The following is a 20,654-nucleotide window of genomic DNA, read 5'->3' as shown; positions in this document are numbered from 1 at the left end:
AAAGCCCTCAGCCGATCACTTCTGGCCTCAGAACAGATTACTGTACAGTTAAGCTATAAACTGTTATCATTTTCTATGTGTATGACAACAGAAAAAAAGCTAGAAGGCAATGCCCAAGACCTTATCACTACTAATAACAGCACGCCATTCACAATCTCACCATAGCAATGACCTTTTTCCAAATCACCACCTCCCCTGGGTCCAGCCTCCTTTCTATAGTTACCTAAATCTAAAATTTTTTAAACCCCATTAGGACCTAAACGCCATTGAACCTTCCAAAATTAGTATTTGTTGAATAAATGAATGAATAGATGATGCTTTAAGCATCATCTCACCTTTCTCTGTAATCGTTCTTCTTCCTCAAGTTCATGAAATTAGGATGGGGCTATTTGTATTTTTTCACTGAGGAAACTGTGACTTTCCTGATACACATGGGACAAGAAAATTAATCTCAAATTAGAATCATAGCCTGTGGGACACAGCCTGGGAGCCAGGAAGCCGTCATAATAGCCCCACTCCACTTCTCATACTGCTCATTATGGTTTTCAAGAAGGCATCAGGACTTGTTTTTAGGGCTCTGAGTTTTTTTAAGATATTGTTCATCACAGCTGTCAACAAAAGCAAGTATTGATGTGCTTGACTTCAAGGACAATGTGCAGCAACTGCTGATATTCTGCAGAGGGCTGTCTATGTTTTTTTTAAAGATTAGATGTCACAGTATATTTGGGGTAAAAATCCACTCAACACGGATAGGGAAAAGTTCAGTAGTCTAGAGAATATGTTGTAATCTGCTCAGATGTCCCATTATTCCCTATCTATTATCTTCAGAAACGTATAAATTCTTTCTTCTAAAGGTTTACATATGTATCTTCAAACTCTCCTGCTCAACTAATTTCACTGAGCTATGAAATTATAACTCTTGGCAAGACCATCGGACTTCACAACGACTGCAGCTTCCCTGCCAAGATCAATGGTCTCTGTCTGTCACCTGCCATTGACCAGAAAGCTTTCACTTCACTGCCACTTAAATGTCTGTCACTTTACCCTCATCATACCCCCACCTCTTCCGAATTACAGAGACTCCCCTCATTCTCATCACGATTTTACTTTTAATTTAGAGTCTAGACAATAGATGCCTATGGAGACAAGATGTTCCAGAAAATATTAAAAGGCATTATTGTATATCATGTGCAGCTAACTAGAATTTTTTTAAAAAGAATTTAATATATATTCATATCTCAGAGAGATATTTACATAGAGCTAAAACTATGTAAGTCTTTATGGCTGTTACTAGCGCTTTGTTCACACTTTACAACACTTATTATTGTATATTATTGTCAACCATTTAGGTGTCTGTTTCCCAACTAAACAATAAGTTCTTCAAGGGCAAGTGCTAGGTCTTATCCATATTTATATCCACGAGAATCTTGCCAAGGGCCAAACACCTAGAATAAATTGAATAACTACTTTTAAGGGGGAAAAGCTACATGAAATTATTTAATTTTGTGTGCATGTTAATAAAAAAAAAAAGAACTGGCTGTTGAGTTCTACCTTCAAGGAAGTCAGCAGATGAACAGGATAAAATTCTATTTTAGGAATTTTTGAAAGAGACCTATATTTCATTGCAGAAATAGAGAAGCAGTCACAAACATGTGAATCAGTCAGTCTAGAAGTGGCTTTGGAAGCTGGGCTTCGATATCGGTGGAAAAACTGTACTATCACCAAGAATAGAACAAGCGACCAGAAGTTGCCCAAAAAGTACCACGTGTAATTTATATTTGAACCACTACTCTTAATGTCAAAACATTTATCTTCTAGTTTACAATACATATAAATGTGTCCTATGTGAATGCTTCACACACACAGACACATACACACAGTCTCCTAATTCCAAGTCTAGACTTCATGTCCATTACAAAAATTATACCCAACTACACCAAGTCACCTTGAGAAGAAAAATAATTGATTACACTAGTAAAAAAAAACCTGACCATTTTAATAGCCAACTGAACCTAGTCAATTTGATAAGAACCAATTATAGGCAAACCTTGGAAATTTTGCAGGGTCTATTCCCAGCCACCACAATAAAGCAAATACAGCAATAAAGCAAGTCATGTGAATTTTGTGCATATAAAAGTTATGTTTACACTATATTGTATTCTGTTAAGTGTGCAATAGCATTATGTCTAAAAAGTGTCCATATCTTAATTTGTAAACACTTCATTGCTAGAAAATGCTAACCATTATCTGAGCTCCAGTGAGTTACAATCTTTTCCCTCGTGAAGGGTCTTACCTCTGTGTGATGGCTGCTGACTGATCAGGGTGGTAGTTGCTGAAGCCTGGCGTGGCTGTGGCCATTTCTCAAAATAAGACAACAATGAAATTTGCTGCATCAATGACTCTTCCTTTCAGGAGTGATTTCTCTGAAGCATGCAATGATAGTGTTTTACCCCCAGTGGAACTTCTTTTAAAATTGGAATCAATCCCTTCAAGTCCTGCCTCTAGTTTATCAATGTTTATGTAATATTCTAAATCCTTTGCTGTCATTTCAACAATCTTTACAGGATCTTCACCAGGAGTAGATTCCATTTCATGAAACCACTTTCTTTGCTCATCCGTAAGAAGTAACTCTTCACCTGCTAAACATTTATCATGAGATTGCAGCAATTCAATCACATCTTCAAGCTCCACTTCTAATTCTAATTTTCCTGCTATTTCCACCACATCTGTAGTTACTTCCTCCACCAAAGTCTTGAACCCCTCAAAGTCATCCATGAGAGTGGAATCAACTTCTTCCAAACTCCTCATAATGTTCATACTTTGACCTCTTCCCATGAATCATAAAATGTTCTTTGTGGCATCTAGAGTGGTGAGTCCTTTCCAGAAGGTTTTAAATCCAACATAGGAATACCCATATCCAACAGAGGAATCATTATCTGTGGCAGCTATAGCCTTATGAAATGTATTTCCATTTTTTCATTATTGACGTATAATTGATATTCAATATTATGTCACTTTCAGATGCACTACAGAGCAATTTGACATTTGCATACATTATGAAATGATCATCACAATAAGTCTAGTAACTATCTGTCCCCATAACACAGTTGCTGCCATATTATTGACCGTATTCCTTATGCTGTGTATTACATCCCTGTGGTTTATTTATTTTATAACTAAAGATTTGTACCTTTCTTTTTTTTTAACCATTTTAGTCATTTTATTCTTTTTTTTAAAATGAAGTATAGTCAGTTACAATGTGTCGATTTCTTATCTTACCCCCACACTCCCTTCCTCTGGCAAACACTGTTTTCTTTGTCTATGAGTCTTTTTTCATTTTGTTTTGTTAGTTTGTTTTGGTTTTTTTAGATTCCACATATAAATGAGATCATATGGTATTTGTCTTTCTCCGTTTGATTTATTTCTTTTAGCATAACAACCTCTAGAGCCATGCATGTTGTCACAACAGAAAGATTTCCTTTTTCTGGCTGAATAATATTCCTGTGTGTGTGTGTGTGTGTGTGTGTATCTCGCATCTTCTATATCCATGTATACCATGAGCATGGAAAATCTTTCTACTTGTTTATGTACTTTGAGAAGGATAGGTATTAACTCCTCTTTAAATGTTTGGCAGAATTCACCTGTCAAGCCATCTGGACTTTTGTTTGTTGAGAGGTTTTGGTTTTTTCCTTAAATTACCAGTTCTATTTCATGTCTAGTGATTGGTTTATTCAAATTATCTGTTTCTTCTTGACCCGGTGTTGGCATGCTGTTATGTTTCTAGAAATGTGTCCATTTCTTCTAGGTTGTCCAATTTGTTGTCATATACAATGTTTGTAGTAATCACTCATGATCCTTTGTATTCCTGTGCTGTTGGTTGTTGGCTTCTCTTCCATTTCTGATTCTATTTATCTGGAGCCTCTCTTTTTTTTCTTGATAAATTTGGCTAAAGGTTTATCGATTTTGTTTAGCTTTCAAAGAGCCAGATTTTAATGTCATTGATCTTTTCTATTTATTTATTTATTTTTTTAGTCTCTATTTCATTAATTCCACTCTGGCCCATTACTTTCTTCCTTCTATAGACTTTAAGCTTTTTTTGCTTTTTCTACTTCCTTTAGTTGAAAGGTTGGATTGTTTATTTGAGATTTTTCTTGCTTCCTAAGTTAGGCCTGTATTGCTATAAACTTCCCTTCGTAATTGCTTTTGCTGTGCCCCATAGATTTTGAAATGTGTTTGATTTTCATTTCACTCAAGGTTTTTTTTTTTTAATTTCCTCTTTGACTTATTCATTGACCCACTGGTTGTTTAGTGCAAGTTGTTTACCCTCCACTTGATTATGATTTTTATGTTTTTCTTCTTGTAATTGATTTCTAGTTTCATAACGTTTTGGTTGGAAAAGTGATTGATATGATTTCAGTCTTCTTAAATTTACTGATATTTGTTCTGTGGTGTAACGTGATATATCATGGAGAACTGTTCATGCACACTTGAAAAGAAGGTGTGTTCTGCGTTTTGGCATTGAATGTTCTGAATTTATCTACTAAGTTCCTCTGGTTTAATGTGTCATTGAAGGCCCATGTTTCCTTATTGATTTTCTTGTCTGAATGATCTGCCCATTGATGTAAGTGGGGTGTTAAAGTCCCCTGCTATTATTATTACTGTCCATAGCCCTCTTTATTTTTGGGAATATTTACTTTATGTATTTAGGTGCTCCTATGTTGGGTGCATAGATATTTACAAGTGTTGGATTGATCCTTTTATCATTATGTAATGCCCTTCTTTGTTTCTTATTGCAGTCTTTGTTTAAATTCTATTTTGTCTGATATGGGCATGGTTAGCCCAGCTTTCTTTTCATTTCCATTTTCATGAAATGTCTTTTTCCATCCCTTTACTTTCAGTCTGTGTCTTAAGATCCAAAGTGAGACTCTTGGGCAGCATATATTTGGTCTTTTTTTTTTCTTTGGATCCATTCAGCCACTCTATGTCTTTTGATTGGAACACTCCTTATTCCCAAAGAATCACTGATACCTGTGCATTTTGGGTCAATATGTAGGCCTTCCATCCTGAATATAGTTTTCTTTTATAGTCTGCTTAGTGAAACTTGAGCAAAGCATAGTGTTACCTTCAGACTTGTTTTATCCCTCATACCTTTTGCTAGAATAAATCACTGAGGCAATTGAAAGTTAGCAAGAACGTTTGCATTTTGGTGTTTGGGCCCCTTCATAGGTTTATGGCTTATTCTATTGCTTTTGAACTGATATTCTTACTTCTCTATTTTCTAAGTGGTGGTTATGTTCAATGCATTCATCTTGTGAGAGAATTTTCCTCCCCTCCAGAACACTTTTTGCTTCTAGCAACTTTCCTGGAAGCCAGAGAATTCCTAAAAAGTAGGTTTTTCTTAGTAGCCTAATCACAGCCTGGAAAGAAATATGCTAATGTTTTCACCATTCTTCATCTACCTCGCACAATACTACACAGATTGACTTCAGCAGGAAAATCACCCCCAAAATGGAGTTGGAAATGGGGTTAGAAAAATAAGCAGCTTTTTTCTTCATTGTTTAATGTCTTCATTGATATGAAGAACAAAAATTAAACATTAAACTGCATCTTTATAGTTAGCAAATACTCCTGTTTTGAAACAATTCTGGTATTCATATTTTGGAATTTTATTAGTAACTAATAGTATTATAGTTTATAAAGTACATTGTATTATTCCAATCAATTATCTTGACTCATTCTCATAACAACATACTGAAAAGACTAAGTCAAATATTTATATTTGTATTTATAAGTTATAAGTTTAAACAACTCCTCAAGTTTGCTCACATGCTTACTAGAGTAAAATGAGAATTTGAGCCGTGGTCTTTGAAATGTTTATTCTACACCACCACGATTCATTGTTATTTGGACAAATATTCAACTAATATTAACTTATCATTTCCAAAGAAACCTACAGGCAATGTGGTAACTGTAAACACAAAGTATTTTGAAAATATACACATTCATATATGTATTCATATTTCTTCTGTAAGACCTTTCAAGTCTTAGAGATTCATCCTTCCAGTGTGACATAAAATCAACCATCAAGCCATAGAGATGGTGAGCATACTTTTTTGAGGATTGCATAAAGCTTCTTGAAAATATTATCATACATAATTATAGATATCCTGAAAAATATATAACACATCTTAAGAGAAGAAATTCAGAGAAATGTATTCTATTAAGTTCTAATAGCAGAATTTGAACTGGAAGGTGATAAGGAAAGAAGCGGAAGGAAAGAGGGAGAATATCTAACCCACTGAATTTTTCCTAAATTCTACACTTAGGGAAAGTTGAGCTCTGAATTCAACCCAGTCTATAATGGATGGATTAAAGAGTGCATTGGTTAAATGTATTTGGCTGTGAATAGGAAAAAAATACAGTAGTTTAAATAATTTATTTTCATCTCACAGGAAAAAAATAATTGAAAAGGAGATGGTCCAGGGCTAGTGTATTTGTAAAATAATGTTTTCAAAGAACTAGGCTCTTTTCCTATGATAGCTCTGCCATCTTTAGTATGTGACTGTTGTCTTCAGGATCAAAAAATGACTTCTGGACTTACTGGTATCATTTGCACAATCCAAGAAGGAAAAAGGAGTGGGAAGAGAAGGCAGACAGCATCTCATAGTGAGACTGTTCTCTATATTTCACTAGTTCTCACTTTATCACATGGCCACTTCCAGATGCAAGGGAAACTGTCCAGTCAAGTGTTCCTCTTTGAAGCCTCTACGGTACAGAAAGGCAGGGCAGGAGGGTGCTGTTGAATGAGCACCCACAGTATCTGCCATAGAATGTTAGATTTCAAGATCTTTCTAGAAGAGGAGAGCTTTAAAACAAATCCTAAAAAATAAGTCTAGAATACAGTGAGAGAAGGGAAATCAAGACAGAGAAAAGTACAAAATGAAAATTCTGCAGGGTGAGTGTTGTTTTTCTTCCTGACATTGTAAAGCATTATATGTCAAAATGAACCCAAGTCACATTCAAGGTCGGGAAATCTCTAACAAACCCATCTGAGTGCATATTGTGTCCTTGATAAATAAATGGATGAATCGTGTGTAGCTTTGCTTCTTCTTTTGCAAATGTCAATTGCTTATTGAAGTTAAGGCTTTTGTTTCGTGTTCATGTTTGAAAGTAAATTCTTGGCATTTAGCTCACTATGGTGAAAGGTAAAAGCTTGATATTATGCTCTCAATACTGATTACTAGAATTAAACCTGAAACCTATTCTTATATAAGCCATTAGTTTTAGCATTTGAAGTCTAGAGAGAAACACATTATTTGCTTGTTTTACTCCTTAATGAAATGTTTCTAGAAAAACTTAGCCTCAAAATCTCCATTAGTTGCATCTTTCTTCACTTTACTTTTAATCTCCTTCAAAACAAATGAAATAGTAACTTAAATGTATCAAGTAAAAAAGCAAGATTGAGATTTTGCAATGAACTGAACAAAACAGTCGTTTCTGTGGGAGGAACCTCACCCAAATGATCTCACTTGATCTGTAGAAAATGAAAGCAGGCAATAAAAAGTTCAAGACAGGAAAAAATATTATAGATTTGGGATCAAGTAATTATCTGAACAAGATGGAAAACTGTCTTGCTAAAAAATAAGAAAGAGGAACTGTGAGTACATAATATGCTTTAGTTCTCAACATGAAGAAAATAACACCAACTACATAATGTTCTCCATTTCAAGAAACTATAGTCCTAGAAGGTAGGTTCTGAATGCTGAACAGGAAAATGTAATGATTAAATTCTATGCAGTCTGCATCAATTGGGGCTACCACAAAGCCCCACTTTGTGGCTAGAAATTTTCATAGGTATAAGACTATTATGAACAAGTATGTGTTAACAAAATGGATAACCTACAAGAAATGGATAAATTCCTAGAAACATACAACCTACCAAGACAGAGTTAAGAGTAAATAGAAAGCCTGAACAGACCAATAACAAGGAGACTGAATCTGTAATAAAAATCCTTTCAACAAAGAAAAATTCAGAACCAGATGTCTTCATTGGTGAATCATACCAAACAGTCAGATATTATACCAACCCGTTTAAAATTACCCCAAAAGAAAGAACAGAACTTCCAAACTCGTTTAATAAAGCCAGCATCACCCTGATACCAAAGCCAAAGAGACCACAAGAAGACAAAACAAAACAAAACAAAACTACAGGCCAACAACCCTAGTGACCATAGATGCAAAAATTCTCAATAAAATACTAAAAAACCAAATTCAACATTACATTAAAAGAATTATAGACCATGATCAAGTGGGATGTATCCCTGGGATGCAAGGATGGTTCAATATATGCAAACCAATCAATGTGATACAGCACATAACAAAATGAAAGATAAAAGTCACATGATCTTACTTCACTTAATATATAATATATAAGAATATTATCACTTAATATGATAATCTCTAGGTGCATACAAGTTGCTGTAAATGGCATTAGTTCATTTTTTATGGCTGAGTTATATTCCTATATATATATATTCCTATATATATATATGATATAGTATATATAAACACACACACCACACTTCCATTGTGTATATATATAGATATACGATAGATAAAGAAGATATGGTGTATATATTTCTGTATATGTGTCATAGATATAGATATAGATTTGTATGTGTGGTGGATATATATATGCATACACGCACACACACCACATCTTCTTTATCCATTCATCCTGTCAATGGGCATTATGTTGCTTTCAAGTCTTAGCTATTGTAAATAGTGCTGTTACAAACACTGGGGTGCATATATCTTTTTGAGTTAGAGTTTTCTCCAGATACATGTGCAGGAGTGAGATTGCTGGATCATATGGCAACTCTATTTTTAGTATACAGCAACATAGATGGACCTAGAGATTATCATATTAAATGAATTAAGTCAGACAACTATCATATGATAGCATTTATATGTGGAATATTTTTTAAAATGATGGAAATGAACTTATTTACAAACTAGAAATAGACTCACAGACATAGAAAATGAACTATGGTTACCAAAGGGAAAAGGATGAAGGAGAGATAAATTAGGAGTTTAGGATTAACATATACACACTACTATATATGAAATAGATAAGCAAAAAGGACCTACTGTATAGCACAGGAAATTATATTCAATATCTTATAATAACCTATAATGGAAAAGAATCTGTAAAAGTATATATATATATATATATATATATATATATATATATGTATAACTGAATCACTTTGCTGTATACCTGAAACTAACACATTGTAAATCAACTGTACTTCAATTAAAAACATTTTTAAACCACATGATTATCTCAATAGACACAGAAAAAGCATTTGACAAAATTTAACATCCATTCATGAAAAAAAAATCTCTCAACAAATAAAGATATATACAAAATGGCCCACCACTAATATCATAATCAATGGTGAAACACTGGAAGCTTTTTCTCTAATATCTGGTATAAGGCAAGGATTTCACAATTCTATTCAACACATAGTTCTGGAAGTCTTGGCCAGAGGAATGAGACAAGAAAAAATAAATAAATAAAAGGCATACAAATGAGAAAGGAAGAAGTAAATTTATCCCTGCAGATATGATTTTATATACTGGAAACCCTAAAGACTCAACAACAATAACCCAAAAAAAATCTGTTAGAGCTAACAAATGAATTCAGCAAACTTGCAGAATACAAAATTAGCATGCAAAACAGAACAGTGATGTTTCTATACACGAACAACAAACTATCCAGAAAGGAAATTTAGAAAACAATTTGTAATATCAACAAAAAACAATAAAATAGTTAGGAATGAACTTAACCAAAGAAGTGAAAGATTTGTACATTTAAAACCATAAAACACTGATGAACAGAATTAAAGACATGGATAAATAGAAATATATCACATACTCCTGAATTGGAAAAATTAACATTGTTAAAAGGTCCATACTACACAAAGTCATCTACAGATTTATGGCTATCAAAATCCCAGTGGCACTATTTAAAGAACAAATAAGCAAAGCAATCTTGAGCAAGAAGTACAAAGCTGGAAGCATCACACTTCCTGATTTCAAAATATATTGCAAAGCTACAAAAATCAAAACAGCATAGTACTAGCATAAAAACAAACATATAGACTAATGGAATAGAACAAAGAACCCAGAAATAAAATCTACATATTTATGATTACTGAGTCTCTGATAAGGGTGCCAAGAACACACAATGGAGAGAGACTAGTCTCTTCAATAAATGATGTCTGGAAAACTGCAAATCCATACGCAGAAGAATTAAATTGGACCTTTATCACACAACATATAGAAAAATCAACTCAGAACGGATTCAAAACTTAAAGATAGTAATATAAAAAATACTAGAAGAAAACATAGAGGGAAAGCTTCTTGACACTGGACTTGGCAATGAGTTTCCAGTTATAGCACCAAAAGCACAGACAACAAAAGCAAAAATAAGCCAGCGGGATTACATTAAACTAAAAAGCTTCTGAATAGCAAAGAAAAGAATCAGCAAAATAAAAAGGCAACCTACTGAATGGGAGAAAATATTTGTAGCCATATATCTGATAAGAGGTTAAAAAGCAAAATACATAATTCATACAACTCAATAGCAAAAAAACAAATAAACTAATTAAAAACTAGGCAAAAAACGAGAATAAACATTTCTCAAAAGAAGACACACAAGTGACCAAAAGTACGTGAAAATCACTAATTCCTACTTAACATCACTAGTCATCAGGGAAATACAAATTAAAACCACAATGACATATTACTCATACCTATTAAAATGGCTATTATCAGAAAGATAAAAGATAACAAGTGTGGTGAGGATGTGGATAAAAGGGAACCCTTCTACCCTGTTGGTGGGAATGTAAATTGATGCAGCCACTACGTTAAGAGGTTTCTTAAAAATTAAAAATGGAACTACTATATGATCCAGCAATTCCACTTCTGGGTATTTATCTGAAATAAGAAGAAACACTAACTCAAAAAGATATCTGCATCTCCATTTTTATTATAGAATTATTTACAATAGCCAAGACACGAAAACAACCTAAGCATCCATCAATGAATGACTGGATAAAGAAACTGTGGTATCTTTATGCAATTTAATATTATTCAGCCATTAAAGAAAGAAAAAGCCTGCCATTTGCAAGAATGTGGATGGACCTTGAAATCATGATGCTAAGTGAAATGAGTCAGACAGAGGAAGAGAAATACTGTTTGATCCCAGTTATAGGTGGAATCTTGAAGGAAAAAGAAAAAAAAAGAACTCACAGAAACAGAGAATAGATTGGTGGTTGCCAGAGGTAGGGGTGGAGGGTAGTTGAAAGGGGTAAAGTAATCAAAAGGTACAAACTTTCAGTAACAAAATAACTAAGTCCTGGAGATATAATGTACAGCATAGTGACTATATTAATAATACTGTATCATATATTTGAAAGTTGCTAAGAGTAAATCTTAAAAGTTTGCATCACAAGAAAAATAACTGTAACTGTGTGGTGATGAATGTTGACTAGACTTTACTGTGGTGATCATTTAGTGATATATACATATATCAAATCATTATGTGGTACACATAAACCTAACATATTGTTATGTCAATTATATGTTAATTAAAAAAGATAAGTATTGGTGAAGATATAAAGAAAAGGAATCCTTTGTGCACTGTTGCTGGGAATATAAATTGGTGCAGCCACTATGGAAAATAGCATTGAGGTTCCTCAAAAAATTAAAAATAGAACTACCATATCATCTAGCAACTACACTTCAGGATATATATCCAAAGAAAATGAAATGTGCATTTAGAAATGATACCAGCTTTCCCATGTTCACTGCTGTATTACTTTAAGTAGCCAAGATATGGAAACAAACTAAGTGGTTGTGGATGGATAAACAAAGAAAGAAAATGTAATATCCATATATGGAGGCAATATTTTTCAGTCATAAAAAAGAAGGAAATCCTGCCATTTGAGACAGCGTGGATGAAACCGGAGAACATTATCCTAAGTGAAGTAAGTCAGGTACAAAAAGACAAAAACTCGATGATCTCCCTTACATGTGGAATCTAAAATAGTTGAACTCATAAAAGCAGGTATAGAATGGTGGTTTCCAGGGGCAGGGGGTGGAGGGGGAAATGGAGAATGGAAAGATACTGATTAAAGGATACCGTTTCATTTATGCAAATGAATGAGTTCGAGAGATCTATTGTACAGCGTGATGACTACAGTTAATACTGCCATTGATTACTTGAAAATTGCTAAAAGGGTAGATCTGAAGTATTCGCAGCACAAAAAGAAAGAGAGACAAAGAAACAGAGATGCAAGGAGGGTAGGAGGGAGGAGGAAATGAAGGAGAAAGGAAGGAAGGAAAGAGTTGGTAACTATGTGGGGTTATAGATATCTTAGTTAGTTTGATTGTGGTGATCATTGCACAACGTATACATATATCAAAACACCAAGTTGTGCTCCTTAATATACACAATTCCTGTGTGTCAATTATACCTCAATAAAGGCGAAAAAAAACTACTACTTTCTTAAAACCAAGCTGTGTGTTAGGATAGAGTTCCCTGGCCACATCACTCTTACAGTCAGTTTGGTAGGGTCAAATCAACTGGTAGAAAAGTAGGATTAAATATTAAATGCAGAATAACCACAAGCAAAACAGGTAAACCTTTTGGTATGTACAGCTGAGATCCAAACTGGAGGTGCACCACTTACCCAAATGCTGAATGATACTGATAATTGCAAATACTTCCTGAAGGTTTGCTGTTGTTGTAGTAAGAGATGAATGTGTCCACAGCCAGCAGTCACTGTGTTAAAAATGTGGTTGAGCACAGGAAGACACGTCCCTCAAGGATAATTTTTAGGGTAGCTATAAAATGATCGTATCACTTCACTTCTATTTTCCACAGATTCTCAGGAGGGGAAACTCCCTCTCTAAAAGAAGGTTATGATTTTTTATCACCTTCCCACTGGGGATTCTCAGTATCCTGATTTGTATTTCACAAGACGCTTTAAACTAGGCAGAAAAGGTGTTGTGCAATTACTATTATTATTCCACTTCTGTTTTCACCAGTACTTACTTCTCTGTTAAGTCCATTCGTGGTTTCTGTAAAAGCCAAAAGCAAAATGCTACTTAGGGGTGTTAACGAACCATTAAAAAATCACACAGAATTGCTTCTGAAGTGAAAGTAAAGTGCAACAAAAAGAAAAGACAACCTAGAAAAGAAAATCAGAACGAATATACTAATTATTTAAAGATAAACATTCCTTTAACAGTCTCCCAAGGCATTCTTAAATAATCGACTAGTGACATAATTTATCAGCTTGATAGTGAGGTCTCATCAAAACCTACTTTATTTTGGTCACATCATCTTGTAGAAAAAAATATGAATAGAGCCAGCACTAGTCCCTTGAGGTACCCTGGATCTCAACAAGGGTTATTATCCTTTTAAGTTCCTCAGTCCCCCCTCCACTCCCCCCCACACTGTTTGCATACCTCATTATAGCACTCACAATTTTGCATCATGATTGATTAAGCTCTTTTCTGTTTTACCTGTTTTTCCTAAAATTCATCTGAGTAACTAACTACATCTTATTAACTTTGAATCTCTACTGTACCTAGCAGAGTTCACAGTAAAAGAGAAGCCAATGTTCTTACACTAAATTAATTCAATCCATCACGTCTGCACTAAGACAGGTGCAATTGCTTAACCAATGTCAGCTCTATCTTTCATTTAGAACCAGCTTTCTAAAATATGAAAGGCAGAAGTCAAAATTGAGGTAAAAATAAGTGCTAAATAGAAAACAGACTGAATGAGTAGCCCCTGGAATGTGTTACAGGGAGCCTGAAACCCACTGGTGGGTCAGAGAGCTCCTTCCCGTCATTACCTCTATGTTAGCACAGGCCACGTTATGTCAAGTTTGTCGATTTATGCTGCACTATATTGAAAGTTTCTTGTGCCTTATTCATCTTTGTACCCCCAGTGCCTAGCACAGTGCCTGACATAAGGTAAGTGTCCAATAAAATTAAACTACTAACATTTCCAGTCCTGGATCTTAACTTTCTGACAAAAATTAACTGCTTATTCCTAAAATAGAGGAAATTTACATATTTTGACCAAGCTTTAAAGAAATAGCTCTCCTTCTCTGCTCTTCTTTTGAGTGTAATGAACCCTTTCAAGTTCCTATTCAATTCTCACCTCTCCCAAAAGGGATTCCTTTGAGTACTTTTTCTACTATTTTTCTCCCCCTCGGTACCTTTCTATAATTTCCCTCTATTGCTACCTGGTAAAATTAACACTATATGAATTCATCTTGTCCATCCATTTATGGTCCTTCTTTTTCACACCAGAACTTAAGTTTCCTGTGAGCGAGGTCATCATCTTCATGGTTTTCCATCATATCCAGTATCTAGAACAACTGTGCTCAGACCTGCTCTATGTTGGAAACACAGGGAGTTTTTAAATATATTTGGTGGGGGCAGTAATTAGGTTTGTTTGTTTGTTTATTTTTTAATGGAGGCACTGGGGATTGAACCCAGGACCTTGTGCATTCTGGGCATGCACTCTACCACTGAGCTATGCCCTCCCCTCTGGAAACACAGGAAGCTTTTAAATAGATAGATGCCCAGTCCCTATTCAGAAAAATTAAACCAGATTCTCAAGAGTAAGAAACTCAAGCATCACTATTTCATCTTGTTTTAAGATTAACAAGTAATTGTAATTTGCAGCCAAGTCAGAGAACCACTGACCTAGAACATAAGGGCTGATTACTAAGTATAAGCTAAATGAGTGAGTGAATTGACTAGAACTCCGTCCTCAGTGTTCAGTATCTGATGTTTATAGAGGAGACGCCCTTTGCTTAATTTCAGAGCCACAGCTGGAACTCTGACAAGTTGTCATGGATATGATGGATTTTAATTTAAGAATCATCCCTTTACTGCTGCTAGAAAAGCTACTTGTAATGAGTCAGTAGCAGATTCTCTGTTTATTCAAGGCATTGTGTTCTGGAACCAGAATAAGTAAAGGGAATCCTCAAAAAAAAAAAATCTAAGGATAAACAATCCTGAACTTGATAAATGGATGGGTGTGATAAGGGAGTTGATTAGTACAAACCAACCCATACACAGATTTTGAAAAATGGGAGATGTCAGCTACCCAGACAAAGCAAATATACAATATCCAAACACCATAACATGAAATCTTTTGAAAATATTCTTGAAAGTATTTATTTTATTCTGCCTTCTCTCAATCACTAAACTCCTCTTGCAGTTCTCAGAGGAGGAAATATCTGCAATTATATCTTGCACTCTGGTGAGCTTCTCGGACTAGACAGATTTATTCCTGCATTTTGCAAGTTACTCCATCACCCATTCATACTCTGCTTCAGTCAACAGTACAGAAAACATTAAAAGTCCTATTAGCTCTGATATTTTAAAATACAGTCACGAATCTCCCTTTGGATAATTCACATTTTTCTTTAGTCCTTCCCATCAGCCGTAGAATAGCCAAAATAAGAAGCTAGTGGGAAAGTTTTACCCAATGTATTGAAGAGGAACCTTTTCTTTTCTTCACAAAATTCTTGCTCCCTTCATCCTGGCTACAAATGCCTGATGCTAGATCATACGGAATTTGACAAGAATCATTTAATCCAATTTCTAAATTAAGATGCTACAAGTAATAACTAGGAATACTAGTTATTTAATAAGAACCAAAAATTCTACAGGGTGAATACAAACATGGAATTAACTTTGGGTAAATATTATTGGCTAAACTATTTCTTTCTAAAGTGAGAATGATTTATATGACTCTACATAATACTCGAGAAAATAAAAGAGATAGAAAGGAATTCTATAGTTTAGATGAGATACCAACTAATTGCAATGGGTGGGTCTTATTTGGAATGCAATTTAAATAAACTGAAAACTAATTTTTAAATTCTATAAGGCAGTTGAGGAAATGTGAACTCTGATAAGATATTTGATAATAGTAAAGAAATATCAAATTTTGGATAATGGTATTATGTTGTATTATACTTAAGAGTCCTTTTCATATAGAGATACATATTGAAATACTGAAATATTTACAATGAGATATGTCTGGGAATTGCTTTCAAACAATATAGAAGTGGAAATGGATGAAGGTATTGATTAAATGAGGGGGGAGGGTAGAGCTCAAGTGGTAGAGCACATGCTTAGCATGTTCAAGGTCCTGGGTTCGATACCCCGTACCTCCTCTAAAAATAAATAAATAAATTACTCCCCCGCCCAAAAGTTATTGATGAAACAAGAATGGCCATATATTAATAAGTGCTGAAGCTAGATAATTGGTATATAGGGTTTATTTTACTCCTGTCTCTATATATAGACAGATATGTAAAGATATGTATATCTATCTATACTTTTTTATTATGATTGTCAAATATACATATGTATGCACAAATATGTATGTATATATTTGAAAATTCCCATAATAAAAAGTTATTTTATGGGAATTTATGGGAATTTTCAAATATATATATATTTGAATATATGTATATATGAAAATATATGTATATTTGAAAATTCCCATAATAAAAAAGTAAACAACCAAAACCAAATTAGATAATAGGATAAAAATGATGACAACAATCAGATATTTCTTGGTGTGGCAGTGCCAGAAAAAAACAGTAAGTAGAAAAATATGTACAATGAACTTTGATATACTTAGATCCCTTTTCATATCACTGAGTGAAGAAGAGATTTCAGTCCAGAACCCTAGGACTCTACCCAAAGATGTTTAATTCTGAAAGTGACAAAGTCTTACTATATAGGACAGTTCCCTACATGGACTACAGAGTAAGGAAAGTAGTCCAAAGTATTCTATTTAAATGCTGTGCTATCCTGTTTAAATAGATTTCCCTTTATCAGTTACTCCTTCAGTGAATATTCTCCATCGTCTACTATGTCTCTGAGACTGTTCTAGGTGCTGGAGAGGCAACAGTGAGTTAATTGTATGGTCTCTGTCCTGGGGGAGCTTACAGACGTGGCATCACAGCCACTGAATAGATAATCAAACAAATATGCAACTGGATTTGTGGTAAGTGCTGCAAAGTCACAAGATATTTATTTTAAGGGGATATCTGTTATACGGAAATACAGCAAGGCCACCTGATCTCTGGACGGTGGTGATGACAAGGCTTCATAGAAGACTTTCCTGAGTGGCATGGGAAGCCCTTGTAGGGTGTTAAGTATGTGTGACATGATCAGTTTTTCATTTTTATAAACAACTAAAGCGTATCAGTAGAATACAGAAGTACATAAGTCCCAGTTTTGCCCTTACTAGCTATGTCTCCTTCAAGGTCCACACCTTTAAAGCGGTAAAACAGTAATTCCTCAATGAGGATTGTACTGAAGATTAAATGAGATAATCCATAGGACGTTCTCAAAAATATTACCAATTTTTAACACAAGAGAAAGAAGATGGGAACTTGGACCAGTCTGTGAAATTCCAAGGGTTTGATTTGATAACTAAAGAAAAAACAGATTTTTCTATTAAGTATGCCTTTTAAAAAAATCAATACTTGACTTTTAGAGGTCTGTAAAATTATAACCAATTTTTCAAAATAAAAAGTCAGTTTTCAAACTGATGATTAATGTAAAACATTCCTATGTTAAAAGATTAATAACACTTCTAAAAAATCTATTTTATGTTCATAGGCCATGCTCATTTCTCATTTACAAGAATATCAATTCATCTCAAGCTCAGTAATGACATCAAAGTATTCAATCACAGCAACATTTTCCTAATTTTATCATCAGGTTCTGTCACGTCCAGAGTCATGACAACTACAGTTTGTCCAAGTTAGGAATTAGCCTGCATTTTGACTCCTACTTAAATATCTCATCATGTAACATTCAAACAATTTTTATAATCTGCAGATTTTTTATTCTATCCTCATTACCACTGCAGAAAAATAAAATAAAACAAAACCCCCACAAGCCTACTATTCTTTGCTAACCAGTTTTAGCTACTGTGAACTTCATGGCAAGATAAAGAATTACGTTGCTCCTTTGTTTCTTAAAAATATTTGACAAAGATTACAATTGCTCCTCTAATAGCTATGTTTAGAGTTCTGTTCCCTTAATTTTTTCCTGTGTAGTAAGTTTCAGTGTTGGTCTGTTCACACAGATCTAAAACTGAAGAGCAAAGATGGGCTGTCCTGGTCACTACTGTTCGTCACGTTCACTGATACAGCATCGCACCCACAGCACAGGCTACTTAGAAAGGAGAGGGTGTTGTCTGGAAGTGGAGGCAGTCGGCTTCTGGGGCCTGACTTTGCAGTTGATGGTTGTGTGGCTTTGGTAAACCTTTCACCCATGATGGGACTCGGATCCTGTTATCAGCAAAACATAAAGGAAGCTGACTGGACGAGGGGTTACAAATTTGGCATCTGGGGGCCAGATTTCATTGTGAGCCAAATCCATTGTTTTTTCAGCCTGCAAAATGCCAGGTGGGCAGAACATCCACTTTGCAGTACATCACAGCCCTACTCTTTCCCTTTAATCATGTTTAAATTAATAGACTTTGTTTCTTGAATAGTCCCATATTTACAGAAAAACTGACCAGATATAGTTACATATTCCCTGCACACAGTTTCTCCTGTTACTACCTTCTTGCTTATGTTTCTTTTCTCTTTCTTTTATTGAAATATAGTTGATTGATAATGTTGTGACAGTTTCAGCTGTACAGCAGTGATATACATGTACTTTTTCAGATTCTTTTATTTACATTTCACCCTAGTCCGGATCTACCTCACCTCCACAGAACTTTCCAATGCAGGATTTAACCTTAACACCACTGACATTTCGAGCCGGCCCATTCTGTGTTGTGAGGGGCTATCCCATGCAGTGTCATGTAAGCATCCGTGATGTCTACTTACTAGATACCAGTAGCTACACTTCCCATTTTGGTGTGACAATCCAAATGATTTCCAGACATTGCCAAATGCTCCCTAGGAGGCCAAATCGCCCTGGGTTGAGAATCACTGCCCTAAAATGGAAAATTAAACTTTCAGAACCTACGGCTGAATCCTTCTGACACCCCAGTTCGCCTGCCTGCCTGGACAGACGTGTCCCTTTGGGAATGAAGCCTGTCCCGCAATGAGCACCATGTTACACTGGCCCCAGCTGCCTGCCTTGCCCCTGCAATCTCTGGGTTCTCATTTTTCTACACTACCTCAGCCAACTACTGCCAGAGTCCTGGCTATGAGCAGCTCATTGTCTTTATCCTCTTGGTATTTGTATTTGATATTTGGTATGATCTCTTCATGTGAATTCTTTTATCTTTACTTTTAACCTGCAAGCACTTCAAAGTCAATGACTATAATTTGAGTTCCTTTTTATCTCAGACACGTCTAGAAATGGCTACAATGTAGAATTGTTGGTTCACTGATCATTTTTCAACTCACTACATTAAGGAATCTCAGTACATCAAAAGAGTTTTTGAAAAAAATCAATAATAATTGGGAACAAGAGTAAAGCAAGTTGAAGTTACCGTCTTTGCCAAGTTAACAATATCACTTTAATGGAATCATAAGCTTTTATTATTCTGGATCCCTATTTAAAGGTTTATAAGGAACACCTGAGGAATTAATGTGGGGAATTATTGTTTCCCCAAAATTGATTTCTGAGCTCTCTGTAACCTTTACCCCTTGATTGTGGCAAAGATTTTTGTGTAACTACAGGACTAAGGAGGTAAATTTAAATGAAGATGGAAAATTTCACCTTTTTATATTGTTTCTTTATATTCTGGCTTACCACATTTCAGTAATGTCATCTCTGTGCACAGTGGGCATCTTTTCTGGTCTTCCCAGCACCTGTACTTGCTTCTAGCAACAGCATCCCCTGCCCTCCTTTAGGGAAGTACCCCTCCCTTACCCAAGACATGATTATGGACAGGCTGGAATTTCAGTGCTCCACTTTTAACCACATAGAGTGGACACATGGCCAAACGGCCATATTATTGTAAACTGAAAGCTCCTTCTGACAAAGCAGCCCATGAGGGAGGTTCAGAACTAATTCCTAGAGAGAAGTCCTTCTCCTTTTTGTTGCTAATAAGAGGAATGTAAACTTAGGACTGCTCTTGATTTCATCCAACATTATAGTTGGAAAGAATACAGCTAAAACAGAAAGAAGTAGAGATGCTTACGATTCTGCCCCCAGTTCTAGATCTGTCTCAGTGTTCAGTGATTCATCTCAACATCTGTGGTAGATTCTGTTAATGTTCACCATTATCTGCTGCCCTCTCTGTAAGAGGACTCTGTGTCCCGTCCTCGGTCATGTCACTTGCAGTGTCTCCCTGTGGGAGGTGATACTTCCCTCCCCCATTCCATCGCCTTGGCCATGTGGCTTGCTTTAACTGGTAAAATATGAGCAGAAGTAACTTATGATACATCCAAGCAGACACATTAAGAGCCACCACCTCATTGTACAATTATCTTTTTCTTCTTCCATAAGATTGAAATCAGGGCTGCTCCTTCAGTCCAGGCCCTAGAATGAGAAGGTGTGTGAAACAGAGCCACACCCAGAATGTAATATAAACAAGGAACAAATCTTTGTTATTGTACAAC

At 35.1% G+C, this 20,654-nt stretch overlaps 1 non-coding gene across 1 annotated transcript; it reads right to left on the bottom strand.

The window, feature by feature from the left end:
- Window positions 1-14,561: 14,561 nt before the first annotated feature.
- On the bottom strand, window positions 14,562-14,634 carry TRNAS-AGA (transfer RNA serine (anticodon AGA)). Its single transcript has one exon. It is a non-coding gene; the product is annotated as a tRNA-Ser (tRNA).
- Window positions 14,635-20,654: the final 6,020 nt, after the last annotated feature.

Source organism: Vicugna pacos, chromosome 1 (genome assembly GCF_048564905.1).
Source record: "Vicugna pacos chromosome 1, VicPac4, whole genome shotgun sequence".
NCBI classification, from domain to species: Eukaryota; Metazoa; Chordata; class Mammalia; order Artiodactyla; family Camelidae; genus Vicugna; species Vicugna pacos.
Note: the sequence above shows the minus strand (reverse complement) of the source record. Positions and strands in the feature narration are given on the sequence as shown.